This window comes from Camelus dromedarius, chromosome 3 (assembly GCF_036321535.1).
Source record: "Camelus dromedarius isolate mCamDro1 chromosome 3, mCamDro1.pat, whole genome shotgun sequence".
In the NCBI taxonomy this organism is placed as follows: domain Eukaryota; kingdom Metazoa; phylum Chordata; class Mammalia; order Artiodactyla; family Camelidae; genus Camelus; species Camelus dromedarius.
In genome coordinates this window covers 88,005,615-88,022,634 of record NC_087438.1, presented here as the reverse complement: position 1 = coordinate 88,022,634, position 17,020 = coordinate 88,005,615, and the positions used below count along the sequence as shown (strand labels likewise).

The following is a 17,020-nucleotide window of genomic DNA, read 5'->3' as shown; positions in this document are numbered from 1 at the left end:
GTGTGGGAAAACTCTGTTGAGTTTCATGATGAATATTCTAAACCAGGGCAGAAATATTTTAACTTCACTAGAGTCATTGCTGTGTCTCCCATTCTAAATAAGATTGGATTTGATAGGAAAAGCTAGGGCATTGCCTTGACAATTACCAGGCTTAGTCTTAGTTCCACTTAGGCTTTATATAACTCCAATCAGACAAAAAGCAGAGGGCTGCACATGCCAGAAATGGGTCATCACCTTTGCCTCTTTTTATCAGAGAGTTCGGACTCCAACAGTAACTAAACACAACATTAAGCCACTTGTACACAACCCTGGCTGCAAGTTAGAATCACTTGAGCATCTGTCACAAATTCCTTGTGCCAAGGCCCCATCCCTAGTTTCTGATTTAATTGATCCAGAATGAGAAGGCTTTAGAAGCTTCCCAAATGATTTTAACGTGCAACCAGGGTTAAAAACCACTGCACTGGGAAATTAACACAGCCATTCCCGAGATGCTGCCCAGGGATGGCTGGAAGTTGGGAAGGTCTTCCAAGTGACTGGTAGTTTGGATTCTTGTGTGTTTGGGTTATTGTATGGCTTGCCAAAAAAAAAAAAAGAATTTTCACATTAAAAATAAGTCAGTTCTATCATTGATGTCCCACCTGAAGGGCACCAGTGTTTTCATAAATTCTGTTTGGTAGTTTCACAGAATTGTTTTAATGGAGCAAGGGGAAGTAGGAGGAAAGGGAAGAGAAGGAGGAAATGTAGAGATTCCACTGCGAGAGTTCTCACACAAGAGTTTGAGAACCACTGGGTCCAGGGAGCTGGGTCCACTGCAAGGAAACAGCACATGTGCAGGACACCATCTGCTTCCCATTATGCCCTGGGAGGCGGGGGGGGGGGGGGGGGGTGGGGGGGGCTTCTGAGCTCTGTCATATTATAGTCTTCTACATTGTAGCCAGATTTTTTTTTAAGGATTGTGGATCACAATGCTGCCAAGTGACCTATCGATGTCTCTCCCTCTCTCTCTCTCCTTTTTAAAGAAAAAGCCTCAAATCAATAGAGGGCTTTTATTGCATCTTTAAAGTATCACAAATAAATCTTAGGAATCATCCAGCATCCTATAGTTTCCATAGCTGGACAACTCTCAGAGCTTATTCAGCAGCCTGCTCAACTCTTCCTTTTTCAGTGATAAATACCATGCAAAAATTTTCTGATATCCTTGCTTTTAATCGTTGTGGCTGAATCAAAGCAGCTAAATTTGATATGAATTCAATGCCATTTCCTTCAAGACTTAAGTCATCTTTCTGGGCTTGAAATAATGAACAAGCAACACCTGGCCTCATCTGAATCCTGCGAATGTATTTTTCAACCAACAAATTCCAGATTTCCACAAGAGACCTGTTTTACTGAATAACACTGTTCATGGGGAAGTGAGAAAACACACATCCTGTGACGGAAGCCCAGTACCTCGCTCTCAAGCATGCTCTGTATATGAACTACAGAGAGTCTGCACTGTGGCCAGTTCCTTTCTCCTTCCCCACTGCTACAGACTGAGTGTGTTCCTCCCAAATTCATATATTGAAACCTAATCCCCAGTGTAGTGGCAACTGAAGGTGGGGCCTTTGAGAGGTAGAGTCCTCACGAAAGGTATTAGTGACTATATACCTATGGACCAGGAAGCAGGTCCTCCTGGGAAATAAAATCTGCAGCACCTTGATCTTGAACTTTCCAGCCTCCAGGACTATGAGAAGTGTCTGTTGTTTATAAGCCACCCAATCTATGCAATTCTGTTACAGCAGTCTGAACTGATGCTCATCATTCATCAACCCAGAGCTGCTTCTTTTTCTTTCCAAGGAGACTGAGCTCTATAGTGACATGATTTAAGTCCCTCCCCAGGGTTCTTCTGGGACCCTTCATAATAACTGTGCATCCCTTCAGAGTGATGTCCACATTTCCTAGGATACTAACACTCTTATTTCTTAAGATGGTCCTCATTCTCACAGAAGATGTGGCAAAGAGCTCAAGGTCTCTTGATAACGATAGAGGGAGGGGTCTTATTTATGGCATTCTTTCTTTTCTATCATTATAAGAATTATTATTATATAAAAATATAGTTATATATTCATTTTCTAGCATTGCCATAACAATGTGCCATAAACTAGGTGGCTTAGAACAAACAAAATTTATTGTCCACAGTTCTGGAGGTCAGCAGTCTAAAATTAAGGTGCCACTGGGGCTACGTTCCCCCAGAAAACTGTAGGGGAATCCTTTCTTGCTTCTCCCTAGCATCTAGGGGTTTTGACACCAATCTTTGGTGTTCCTTGGCTTGCAGCCACATAACTCCAATCTCTGCCTTCATCGTCACTCACTATGCTCTCACTATGTGCCACTGTCTTCACAAGAGCATCTTCTTATAAGGACGTCATACTGGAGTAGGGCCCACCTTACTCCAATATGGTTTTATCTCAAGTAATTATATCTGCAGCAACCCTATTTCCAAATAAGTTCACATTCTGAGGTACTAGGGGCTAGGACATAACATGTCTTTTTGGGGGACACAATTCAATCCACAACAATATCCAACTAGGTTATTTAGGGATTTTTAATGTAAAAATTGAATTTTTAAAGAAATCAATTCATTAACCTCTGCATGCCAATATAACTTTTGATGAAGCTGTTTCATTTCTGGTGCTCTTCACAAAAGAGCCAAGGATAAAGTGAGTCTCTGCAATAAAAAGAGAGACCCTTGACTAAAAGAATATGCCCTAGGGACTATTCCTCTATGATCATCTTCTTTTCAATTAAAGCAAAAGAGAAAATAGGAGGAAACTTCTCTCCTGTTTACTTTATATGAAATTTTAGTTGAGAATTTACCTTAAAACCTTGAGTTGTGTTGGCAAGGAGAATGTTTTTAAGGAATATGCAAAGTTCCCATCTTTATTAGTGTGAAACATGAGAATCTAAAAAGACCGAGGAAAAAAGGCACTCTAATTTCTGAAAGCTATTTTTTTTGTTTGTTTGCAATACTTATGACAACTTGAAACAGAAAGACCTTGATGATATAAAATGTTATTCCTCAGAGTTTTTATTGGTAAAACAGCCCTTGTTTTTTCTATGCTACTGAATGAAACTTTATCCTTCAATCTATTGAACTAAAAAAAGTATCCCTATCAAGGATCTAAAGTCATGAAACCAAAGAGGAAGAAGTTTAGATTTTGATTCTTCATTCATATGAGCTTATAGTAATTACAGTAAAAAATACTTACAATTAAAAATATAGATATGGGGGTGGGGAGTATAACTCAGTGGTAGAGCATGTGCTTGGTGTGCATGAGGTCCTGGGTTCAATCCCAGTGCCTCCGTTAAGGGAAGGAAAAAAATACATATGGATATAAATAGGCAGGGAAGTAATCAGCAAAACTCTAAATAGTATTTCACTTTCCCACTACTGCTGTGACAGAGTAAAGCACTACCCACACAATCCAAGAAGACAGAGAACCTGAATCCTCACCTCAAAGATCTACACTAAGGCTCTTCCTGGGCGTGGGGCTAGACTGTCCTCGTCCACACTTGCCCAGCCCTTGGTGAGTGCAGTCACGTCCATGCCTTGCACTGACAAGTTGTGACAGAAATCCAACTCAAACTGCTGTAAGAAAAGACAAAAAAGGCTTGTAACTAATGACTGGACACAGTGGCTCAACAACGTCCCCAGGATTCAGCTCTCTCACATGCTCTTTTTCCTCTGCTTTCTTTTGTGTTGGCTTAACTCTCCACATGGAAGCCCCTGGCAGGCTGACTCAGCTTCAAGTCCAACAGAAAGGAAACACATTTCTGTCATTCCCAGTAGGATCTCCTGAAACTGGAAGACTTGTCCATCTTGAGCTGTGACCAATGGAATGAAAGCCCTTATTGGACAGCCTGAGGTCAGCAGCCACTCCAAAGTGAGGAGGTTGGATCAGCATTATGTGAACTCCAGAGACTGAAGAGGGCAAAGCCCATGCCCTACACACCATCAAGAGCTGTTGCTCAGGGTTTGGAGACTGGGTGGGCAAATACAACCAATTACTATTTCAAATGAGGATAAAGAATCCAGAATATGAAGAGGTCTACTTGGGGAAATGAACTGAATCTTAAGTCTCCTCTATCTGAAGCTGTGATAAACACATGATTCAATTTTACGTTTTCTGTGGTCCATCAGAAGTAGTGTATTGAATGATAACTACTCTAAAGCTGCAACATGAATGGACATCAAAAATATTACATAATTGATACCTGCTGAGTCAAAAATCTGTATATAACTTTAAAGTCAGCCCTCTGTATCCACTGTTCCACATAAGGGGATTCAACCAACCTGGGGTTGTGTAGTACTGTAGTAGGTACTTACTTTAAAAAAAAGAAAAAAAAGAAAAAGCGTACATAAGTGGACCTGCACAGTTGGTATTCAAGAGCCAACTGTACTAAACAAAAGATGTCAGACACAAAAGGTCACATATTAAGTGATTCCATTTATATGAATATCCTGAAAAATACATCCATAGAGACAGGAAGCAGATCGGTGGTTGTCAAGGATTAGGTTGAGAGGGGATGGCGCTGTGACCACTTAATGGCACAGGGTTTTCTTTTGCGGTGATGAAGTATTTTGGAACTTGTTATAGGGAGTGGTTGCATGACACCATGACTGTACTAAATGCCAATGAACTGTATACTTTAAAATGGTTAATTTTATGTTAGGTGAATTTCTCTTCAATTACAAAAGAAGGACTCTAGACACTGTGCAGGACTTAATCTGAGTAGAAATCCTGATTTTTTCCTTTCTTTCTATCTCTCTCATCTCTTGCTTAAATGCTATTGGAGGTTCACAAACCTCTTTACTTTTTTGGAAATAAAACATTTGATCTACACTCTGGATAAAGTAGCCTTTCTGTACTCACTTCTCATCTAAAGCCAGCCATCTAGAAGCTTCCTGACCATAAAATTTTAGGTGATTTTATAGGACTTGGCCTCTGATCACTCACTCACTCTCCCTTCACCCTCCCTGTCTTCAGCAAATAGGCAGCTGGTGTGCTTTGGCTTAGGGTATATTTTATTCCCTCATTTTCTGCCTTCTGCTGAGGTGGTACTGTTTTCAGCCCGTAAGGATTTAGCTAACACTGCATTGAGAAATTTCAGTTTCACATTTTGTAAATTCCAGGAGGGTCTCAACTTACAGAGGCCTCACAACAACCCAACCAGAAGTGTTCCCAACAGAGAGTCTAGTCATTTGAAGAATGGCTCTGGTGGGTTTTGCTAAAGCCTTTATTTCTGCCAAGTGTCATGTCAAATTTTTAGACCGATGTTCCTAAACTCTTCACACTTACCAGAAAATTGGTTGAAAACCACAAGGAATCATGCAGTTTTAGGAATATTGTGTGAATTTTTATCTGAATCCTGGCTGTGAAACGTCAACAGTTCAAACAAAGACAGAAGTAATTGTTTAATACGTATTTCAGGGAGAAAAATAAATTGCTGTAGTGGGTGTGAAGCTCAGTGAATAAATTCAGGGGTGCCAGAAGTAAAACTTTTTTCTTCTATAGTAAAACTTAATTTCTATTTAGAAGGCCTGAACCCTCCTCCCAAGACAGCAGGAAGTTCTCTTGTCAGAGACCCTGACCCTTACCCTGGGGTTGTAAGTCTAAGTTCCAAGAGGTCAATGTCATGCTAAGTTTTGGGAACAGAAGCATCTGGCCCTTGGCGCAGTCCATGCATGCAGGGACATCCCTGGACCTTGTCTCCTACTTTCACGCCACACATGAAGACCTTGTAATCATTCTGTGATTCTCTGCCCTATTAGGACCTGGAAACCTACAGGAACCTACGGAGCTGCCCATACCCTGTAGGCCTGGACTCTGTGCAAACATTCTTCCTGTGTCCTTTCAAACTCCTTAGGACTCTTATAGTCACAAGGCCCTTTTTATCTCAAATTGCTTCCTTTCTTTCAAGGCTTTTACCATCTCCCTGGGACTCTGCTCAGGAAGCAGGTACAGAGACACTCCTTCTGCAATTCACCAAACTCTTCTCACATCCACTTCTCTCTGTCTCTCCCTACATATATCCCTAGCCAAGGGGAATCTTCTAGTGGGGAGCCCAGAACTGCATGGAGGCTTGAATAGGGGTGAGGGCAAGGAGAGGGGAAATCAATGTATGTTTCAAAATATATTATTTGCTTTCTTGCTTTGAGCATTGCAGACAAAAATAGCACAATTTTGCATGCACCCTCTCCATCCCTAAATAGTGTATCAAATCCTGGACAAAAGAATGAACCTAATTTCAAGACATTTACCCTGATTCTTTCTTCCTACCCAAGTTGGAGCACTGACCTCCTAGCCATCTCCCATGTTAGCTTCCGTGTTTGCAGGCCCTCCCCTGTTGAGGAAATGCATGACCATCCAGGACACCTGCAGACACAGGCACCCAAGCCTCAACACAGTTCTGAGAGGAAGCACCTCCCACCCCAGGAAACACTCAAAACATTGGCTGATGATTCTTAAATATCTGTGAGACAATTTTGACACACATCTTAATCTAAAAAGAAGAATGTAGTCCAATGAGCATTTATGCCACACAGATGCCATGGTACACAATTCTCTGTAATATTAAGTGTGTTTGTATACTGTAGAAAGAGGGCACAGAGTTTGCTCCCCAGCTGGATATTAAGCTCCTAGAGGGCTTGGACCTTGTTTTATATTCCATTTTTCATCCCATTATTTCATTCTGTGCACACAATATGATGTTCTGTTTATAGAAGATGCCTCAAGAAATTCTTACAAAGAGGACAGATGAATGAAAACCATACACTAGGAAAGCTAAAAGGAGCTTGAAAATTCATCTAGCCTTTTCCAAAGCCTTCAGGCAGGTCATAGTCAAGCCAAATCAAATAAATGAGAAGTTACTCAGTCTTTTTAGAGCCCCAGCAAAAAAAAAAAAAAAAATTCTAAATCCATTTTTGAAAAATAGTATTAATATGGCATTCAGCAAGTCTATCTATAACTTCCTTACCACATCTAACGTGAATGTGACAGAGAGAAAACACTGGACTGGAGACAGCGGTTGGAGTGGGGCCTGGCTCTGGGGCTCACAGAGCCTTGTCCTTAACAGCATCATTTACATTCTAGGAGTCATCTGTAAAATCTTGGGGGTTGATAAAGAATCCATAAGCTCACTGATAACTGTAAAATTCTACTAATCTTTATCATGGATGTCTCAGGAGGTGAATAGTGAGGTTCTTCTAATAAGGCAACTGAACTGTGTGGTATTTCTTCCCTTGCTTTGCTGCTTCAAAGAGCTAGAATACATATGTTTTCTCTTTATTTTCCTGGGAGGAATTGAAGATGAACAGCCCTCCTGCCATCCCAGGACAGGAGAATTAGATTTTGGGCTGCTAATGATTCCAGACACTAGTTTTTAGGGGACTGAAAGTCTACTTTTAAGAAAAAGGGGAAAGATGTTTATAATGAGGGAGTACCTCTGACAAAAACTCAAAGAAAGAGGGAGGATTTCCTCCAGACCAAAAAGAAATCAGGTACCTCAGAAATTAACACAACACCGTAAATCAAGTATACTTCGATAGAGAAAAGAAAGAAATATTTTAAAAAAGAAAGAAGTCAGGGGTACTAGGCAGGGGGCATGGAGGGAGGGGCTGGTGAAGGAGCCTGGGAACCTCTCCTGAGGAAGTTGCCCAAGAATTCAAAGACAACTGTGAGTTCACAGAAGCTCATGGGAGCCAAGCCATTGCCACAACCACTCAGCCTTCAGTTAGGCACAAATCTCCTGTCCCTGCCCCGCTCCGTTGGTCCTCCTGGTGGCTGATCAAGAGGAGTACGCTTCGTGGGCACCCAGCACCTCACAACCGCTGAGTGCCTGTAGGGGCTATAGTCTCTGTTCAGCCTGGTCCTGGTCCTGAGGAGACATTCCTTATGCACCAGGACAGCCAGACACAGCAGAGCCAGGACATCTAGTGGGAGGGAGGTAAAGAAACTGAGACCTCCTGAGCCCAGGCACTGAGGCGTTCATGCAACCCCCACAGCGGCATATCCAGGTTCTGTGGAGTCCAAAATATACACAATCGAGGGATCTTCTTTAAGAAAATGAACACACTACATGAAAAAAATTAGGTAAGAAAGTGAGTATTTATACTGAGATGAGAAATCATAACAAATTACAAATTTTTAAAAGCTCACAAAGACCAAAAAACACCACAAAATCCAGGAAAATAAAATATGTTTTATTCACTAATTACCTGGCACACTTCTATTATAATTGTTTTCTATATTTATTGGTTGCATAATATTCGAGTGCCTCTTCTTAGGAATGATGATACAACATCTTCTATAGGGGAAATAGAAAGGTAATTCGGTCTTTCCTTTAGGATGGCTGGTCAAAATATTTTTTTTGATAGCCGGGATAGAGAAGACACAATTACACACATGGACACTGTGACTGTTTTTCAGTCCTGCTGTAGGTTTCTGCCTCCAAGTACAGAAATTATGATACATTCTAAGTTCTGCAATTCCCATCGAAAAAGAAAAAGACTATATGTGTAGTGTGTTTACAACTGCATATGCTGGATTATTAATAAATATTCCTATAAGCGAGAACATCCATTTCAACTAGGCATCAATGAGAACCTCACCCTCCATGTAAAATTTTACACACCACATATACCCCCAAGAAAGGAAAGCAGAGTCTCTAGGAGGTATCTGTACACCCATGTTCATAGCAGCATTATTCACAAGAGCCAAAAGGTGGAAACACTTCAAGTGTCCATCAAAAGATGAATGGACGAACAAAATGTGGTATATCCATACAATGGAATATTATTCAGCCATAAAAGGAAGGACATTCTGACACATGCTACAACATGAATCCACCTTGAAGATATTATGCTTAGTGAAATAAGCCAGTCACAAGAGGACAAATATGGCATGATTCCACTTGTATGAGGTATCTAGAATAGTCAAATTCAGAGAAAGAAAGTAGAATGATGGTTTTAGGGTGGGGGGCGGTGGGAGGAGGGAATGAAGAGTAACCGTTTAATGGACATATAGTTTTAGTTTTGCATGATGGAAATAGTTTTGTGGATGGATGGTGGCGATAGTCGCACAATATGAATGTGCTTAATGCCACTGAACTGTACCCTTAAAAATAGTTAATATCATAAATTTTGTTTTGTCTAATTAACCACAAATTTTTGAAAATTTAAAAAGTTATACATCAGATGACTGAAAGAATTTTCCAGATTAGCTCCTGACTGCATTTTAAACATGGATCTACTCAAATACTTGTGGTATTGGAAGCTACAGGACATGTTCATATCACTGTATGACCTCTGGTTCTGCACCTTCATGTCATAATGCCACAGTGGGCAGCAAGAGTATTCGTGAAAGCCATTCCTACACCAGATGGCTAGGAATAACTTAACTACACACGGAAGTGATTTCAACCCTTATAACTCTGTCCTACTAAAAGCATTCATTTCTCAACTTTCTCTTATTTGGGTCCCAGAGATGCCTCAATTGTTCCTCCACCATCCAACATAAGGGGAAGTGTGCCACAGAGGAAGTCAGACTGGAAAGAAACAATAAATCTGAACTGATTAGGATTAAAAATTTTGCAAATTTTAGAAAAAGAGAAAAATACATGAATATAAGTCTAACACATTTCCTAAGACTTTGGAAGAGGCCCATGCAAATAAGGGGCCTGAAGGGTGAGCTTCACTGGCCTCTCTGTAAATTCACCCAAGAATTCCCATTGCACTTAAAAATCCTTTCTAGATCAGTATCATTCCCATTTGTTTTGTTCTCACATGATATGTGAACTGCCAAGTCAAAGTTCTTTGTACAGTAATCCTTTTGGATAGACATTGTATATTACTTTTCATATTCTCTCCAACTATGCTTAGTCTTTTTAACTTGTCTTTGCAGATATTGTTTTCTAAAGTTTATCATGCCTACATCTGCATAATCTATCATAGATCATGAACTACTTGAAAACAAGACATAGTTCTATCATGAAACTCAACGGTATGCCTGATAAGTGTATTTGGACAAGGTAATGCATTTGTGTGTTATGTGTGTGTGTGCGTGCGCACGAGAGTGTGTGTGGAGGGGATTCTCCTCTTAAAGCCTACCACAATTTTTTTTACCCATCTTTGATTGTGGAATCCAGAGGTGGACACAGAACTCTGCCCAGGGTTTCTAAATTTTATTTGTATATGTGTGTGCATGTGTGTGTGTGCACATGTATGCGTGTTTACTACAAAATGTACGTCCATCTGCATCAGTTAGGAATTGAGTTCAACTGTGAGTAGCAGAGACCTAAAAACAGAGTGGTTTAACTAATATTTATTTCTTCCTCATGTAATGGAAATCCAAAGGTGAGCGGTCCAAGGCTGATGTGGGAACTCCCTATTGTCACCAGGAACCCAGGCTCCCTTCAACTCTCTGACAGTGCTGTTCTTTATCCTCATACTTGTAAGATGGTTGCTGGAGGACCAGCCCTTTCTTTATAGGCCATCTTTTCTGCAATTCTAGGAGAAAGAAGGATAAAAGAGGTGGAAAGGCAATAAAACATGCTTCTTAAAGACCTGTCTCTTTTCTAAGAATGTTCTTGGAGGTTCTGCTACATAACTTCTAAATATATCTTATTGGCCACCCCTAGCTGCAAGGAGTGAAATGGGTAGAAATTTAGAAACATGGTCTTCTGCTTGATTTGTGTCTATGCAAAATGAAAACTGGGACTCTAATACCACAGAGACAGCTGGATATAGGGTAAGCTACCATCACCTCAGCTGTAATACCCCAGGCTGCCCTGGTCCTAAGCAATCTGTGAAAAGAATCATGGGCTGTTCCCTGCTTCACCTCTCTCCCTCCCACCCCTACTTAGGAACCAACATTGTCCTACCTCAAAGGAAAAAAACAGATTTTCACATTTAGGGATAATGATGAGAAACTTTAAATGCTGTCTTTCCCAGGAATTTGTGTTTTAACAAACTGAAGGGGCATAGCCTTGAGTTAGAGAAATAAAGTCATCATCATATATATTCAGGTTCCAGTAAGTAAGATATGGGTGATCAGGTTTGGGAAAGAACATTTGGGTTCGGACTCCCTTGTCTCTAAAAATCAGATCACATTAGACAATGTTTCTGTTTTTTGTTTTTTGTTTTTTTTAATGTTCCCATTTAACTTCAGTGCATCTCTGAGCCCTAATGGTAAACGTGTTACCCACCATAAATCCTAATTTAAAAAAATTTTTATTTGCCCATAGCTCATCATTCCCCTGATTCTAACTGTAGTATGTGTGTGTGTGTGTGTGTGTGTGTGTGTGTGTGTGTGTATGTGTGTGTGTGTGTGTGTGAGTGAAAGTCTTTTTAATACTAATACTAACTGGGCTTTAGTGCTGTGCTTTTTATTGGATGTTTATCATTCACACAGCATTGTGTGGGTGGGTGGGTGGGTGGGGCATGGTGAAGTGCTTTTCATTTGGTTTGGTTACTCACTAGACTAGCAAGCCCACTTCAGCACACACTTAGGCAGTACATGAGAGATGGTAGAAGACCATCTCTTTTATTCCACCAAGTCTGTCAAGTAGGCATTAAGCAGAAGATGAGGTTTAGTTTTCCATGCTACAATAAAACATACACTTTAAAAAGGAATACAATTGCCTTTGAGGTACAAATGCTTTATTTTGAGTACTATGAGGTCTTCAGGCAAATATTTCTGCCAACAGCTTTCAGAAAGGATTGTATTAACTGGCATTTGTAGACCATGTTCTGGTTTATAAAGCATTTTCACGTTCATTGTCAGTGCCCAACTTTTCTCTGCTCTCGGCTGGTAGCAAATGTCATCTCAGTTTCACAGCTTTGAGATGGCCTCTGGGATGCAGCTTTTGATCTCCTCTGCCTCTAGAATGGAGACCAGAGGTTTTAATAATGGCCTAAATCACAGGTTTCCAGAAGCAACAGCAAACTGACCATTTCCTGATTTTTTTCTACCCCAAAATAATGCTATTCCCTTTGAAGCAAATAGTTCCCTGCCAGGCAAGTCAGTGAGGGGGACGATGATTACAGAAAGGAGAGGGATGTTGGCAGGTCAGGATGACTTCTTTCACCCCATTTTATCCTTTCTGCTGCTCTCACTCCATGGTAACCTGACTCAAGACCAGTGTAGAACAACAAACACACTGATGTTTCCTTGGGGCATCAATAAATCAATCACTGAACCCAGAGTTGACAGAAAACATAAAAGATCCGAAGACCAAGCAGCCAGATCTGTACTGCCACCTTGGAAAAGGACAATTTTTATCTCCTAGAAGGAGCAACAGGATCAGGAGTGGGAGTTCCCAGGGAAAACAGAAAACAGGCAAACAGGGTCACAGATAACAAGGCTTTGTTCCACCCCACATCCCATCCCATCTCCTGAAAATTAAATCTCTCTGGCTATAAAAATGCTCCAGAATCTCCCATCACACACACACACACACACACACAAACACACACACACACACACACATATACATATTCAAGTATCTCCCATCTCAAAAAAAAAAAAAATCCCTTATATTGTAGTGACTGGAGGTAATGCTAGTGAATGGAGCTAACTGGATGATTCTCATCCAAAAATCTTCTTCCAGTGATCCACACTCATCACTATTCCCTCACCTCTCATCCCATGCTCAGCCTACTAAAATCTGGCTTAGTCCCATGACTACTCTAATACTCATCTCCAGTGACTTCCTGTTGACAAAGCCAACGCACATCTTTCAGTCTTTTATTTTAAGACAGCAGCATTGGCATGCTGACATTTTTTACTCTTGGTGGTTGTGACCCTGGATTCTCCGACTCTCCTCAGACCTCCAACACCTTCCCAAGCTCCCTTCCCATGACCCCATCCTTGGTTCCTCCACTTCTCTCTCTCCCTACACTTCCCTGGGTTAGCTCATTCATCCCCTTGCTTTCGTTACTACCTCTGTGCTGATACTTCTTTAATCTGCACCTGGTATCCACATTACTCTCCCAGCCTCAGACTCAGATATGATTCTTCTAAAAGGAAGGCCTCCACTGAGTTGCCCTAAAACTAAACACATCATCTCTCTTTAAACCACTGTCCTTCTCTACCCACTTCTTCATTTGGCTTTAAAGCTCATTAGGGGTGACCTCCCCCAGGAAGCCATCCCTGATACACAGGTATACTGGCACCCTGCATAGTTCTACACCAGAACCTGACTCTCCTTAAAAACTATTTATCTACACTGGTGAATTTACCATGTAATAAAGCCTCAGGGATCTTGTTCACATAGGCCCCTCCCAAAGCCCCCTCTTAAGTGTTTATTCATAACTTTGCATTCTTTTTCTTAAGGAGGTCCCTCAAATTTATATAAGCTTTACACAATCAGGATCTGCCCCTTGTTGGGTCTTTTTATCCTCTACTTGGTGAATTCTCCAAATAACAGGCAGGGTCTGTCTTATTTATTTTTGTATCAGCAACACATATTAAGCATTTAATAGTTGGTTTTAAATGAACAAACAACCTAGAAATCTAAGGCAAGATTGACAAAGGAGGAGGAGACAGACAAGCAATGGGTGCAGGCTGAGGTGAGATGTGGAAGGAGAAGTTCAGAACGAGGAGCACCCTGGTTCCCTGAGAACAGCCAGGAGAGGACATTAGCCTGGACACCAAGGTCAGAGCAGGTCCATGAATCAGACTTTACACAGGAAGCAAGAGTCAGACACCAGGCAGACAAACACATGCTAGGAATGTGCAAATGCTTGTGGGCAGAGCAAAGCAGAAGGTCCAGGTCCAGAACAATGGCCAGGAAACAGAGGAGCAAGACAAGCAAGCAGGAAGGCAGAAACCAAACAGCAACAACCAGCAAGCACTTCCTGCATGGGTCTCCTATGACTCCATGGCTACAGAAGCCCTCCTAGGGCAGGAGGGCAGGAGTTCAGAGCACCCAGCTGAGTGATGGGGTGTAAAGGGGACAGAGGGAGCCAGCAGCCGTGGTGGGCAGATTGTGACGGCCAGTGTTTTTCCCACCTGGACTGGTGTTCAGGGAATATCAGTTTCCAACCCTGAGCATCTACGGAAGGTGAAATGATAAAAATGCTGCTGAATTTACAAAGCCCTCTTAAAAAAAAAAGGAATTAAAAATCTGTATCCATCCTGTTTTGAGGTATTCTTTTAAAGATTTGCTTTCAATGATGCAACAATGAATGGCTATGTTATAGTATGAAATCAGGACAGCAGTTATGTAAAAGAGGCAAAAATGGCTTCATTAAAATGCATGGAAGGAGAAGCAATGGATTACAGTATGGATCACGCTAGAGAGGAGCAGATCACTGAGCACTGGGCACACGAGGGAGACAGATTAATGAAAAATAAATAAAGAGGCTTCAGAAAAACAGCATGAAGCTGAACACTGATCTGCTGCTTATCACAGAATATAAGCCCAAATGTGCACAGAAAACCTTTTCTTTCATTTGAAATGTTGATTTGTTAATGTTAATCTTAAAAGTTAATGTTATTTGCCTCTTTCCCTAGTTCTCCACTTTATTTGCTTATCTTTTGGATAATTAAAGGTAATTTTTAAAACTAGTAAACATCAGCACACAGGAACATCTAATGCAAGTTGCTTACCCTGGGAAAACGGAAAAGGTACAGTGCAGTTTTCTTAACAGTACAGATAACCACTGAAATTTATCAGTAGAAGAACTGATCCTTCTTGTCACTACTTTATTGTGTGTTCTGTCTGAAAAAAACTTCATGGATGGTCCTTTGAAGGGAAAGTCACTTAAGGTATTGAATGAAGAATCGAATTTAGACTCAGATGACCCAGAGTTTAAAGGCAATGCTAACATTTACATTGTGTGATTAGGACAAATCACTAAGTCCATTTGAGCTTCAATTTTTGGCAGGGAAAAAATGATACCTGCCTTTTTTACTTCTGAGTTCTCAGTGGATCTCAAGTGATCTATCAAGGAAAAAAATTTGTAAAAAGCTGTACAAAGAAAAACTGTCAATTACATATGCAAACTCCATTGGGTTTCAGCTGGATTTGGGTTTCACATAATCAGTCTAATGCATGAATAAGAAACCCTGCAGCAATCACCTGAAAATCACACCTACCATTTATAATGTTGATACTGACAGTTAAAGACAAGTAGTGACTATTTTTAAGAATAGTATTAGTTTCTGATATTTACGTAATCATTTTAAAATAGGCTTCAGTTTCTACAATGTGTAAGGTTAAACAAGTCAATTCTTTTGAATGTAATAACCTGCAGTAAAGTATTTATGATAATTATATGTACTTCTGAACACTTATATGCTTAATTAGAAGCTTGAAAGTCTTAAGGCAAGTAAAAATAGCTGAACTTATATATATGCAAGAACACTGAGAAAATGCTGAATATGACTATTAGGATCTGGTCATTTGCTTATACAAGTCAAGGGAGTTCCAGAAGAAGATGGGCTGGAGATGTATATTTCAGAGTCATCAGTCAATAGATGACCTCAAGTCATGGAAATGAGAGTGACTATAGCTAGAAGGGGTCTCAGGCCTGAGCTGTGGGACACCCTAATGTTTCAAAGCTGCGGAGAAGAGAGTGATCCAATGAAGAAGACTGAGGAAGATCAGCCAGTGAGGTAGGAGGAAAACAAGTGTTCTGAAAGACAAATGAGGAAAATAGTTCGTGATGGAAATAATATCAATTATGTCAAATGTTGCTGAGAAGTCACGTATGATATGGAGTTAAAATTGGCCAATGGCTCTAGCAACTTGGAGGTCATGGTGACCTTGAAGAGCAACTTCAACAGACTGGAAAGCAACCAAAAGTGAGGATGGGGAGAAGATGTTGACCTTTATTATATCTTCCCCTTGATCCTTCGATTTTATTTCTAACCCAAGCCCATGCATGTAAGAAGTGGAGAGAACACGAGAGAGAGGGGGAGACCTTGAAATTAAATTTGGCCCTATTAGAGCCAACAAACCCAATCTTAGTTTACACAGTGGCTCTGTAAAATAATAAAATCTCTTACAGAAGAATCAATTCCCCAAAGAGATGGACCGTAATAGGCCATATAATTACAATCTCCATATTTTCTGTACCAAAAGTTCCACAAAGACTTGGTTTTGTTGTTTTTATTTGTTTTTGAGTTGTGAACTTAGTCATAAAACTTTACTTTTACATTTACATATATATTGAAAACAGCAAAGTTACTTAAAAAGATGTTCTGGATAATCTGAGGTATATAATGATCTACATAGATACCCTCTTGCCCTTAGGCAGAATTACATCTGAACCTTTGTGAATACTTAACAGTTAATCTTGATTTTTTCTCCAACAGCATTTAACCTAACAGCTTTTGTGTACAAAGTAATATATTGAGCATTGATCTTTATCAGGATCTCGACTTCAGTTGCTGATCACACTGCACCACTAGAAAGCTCTAACTCAGATCTCCAATGACTTTGGGCTCTTTTGGTGAACCTAAAAATAAACCATTAAATGTTCACTTTATTTTATTCCTAAGAAATATGTCAAAATGAAATCCTGCCTCCATCCTCAAGAAATCCCATCTTTTGCCCTATCCTTTGCATCAAAATGCATGGCTTGGGTTTGCCCATGTTCTCTTTCAGTGTGTTCCCCAGTGAGATGGGAGAGACAGCCGCAGTTCACCATCTGTATGACATGATGGTCTTTTAAACACCATTCATCTATCCTCTGGGTAAAACCATTACCATTCCTGTAATTTGTCTCCATTATCCTTTTCTCCAGCGCAAAAGCCATTTTTACCTCTCTTGTCAAATTCAATGGGCTACAGAATTCTAGAAAAAGTCTGGCCCAATTTCTCAATGATTGGATTGTTCCATGGTTCTTACAAGTTCTCCTAAAAAAAATTCCAAGACGTTGCTTTTAAAAAATTCTCCTTCTTCTTAAAAACAGCACTGCCCTAGAAGAATACTGCCTTTCAAGATGTCCTTCTCAGCAAACATATTATTTATTCCA

General features: G+C 40.4%; 1 pseudogene; it reads right to left on the bottom strand.

Moving 5' to 3' along the window:
- Positions 1 to 1,130: 1,130 nt before the first annotated feature.
- On the bottom strand, positions 1,131 to 1,974 carry LOC116152267 (large ribosomal subunit protein uL6-like; annotated as a pseudogene).
- Between the last annotated feature and the right edge of the window lie 15,046 nt (positions 1,975 to 17,020).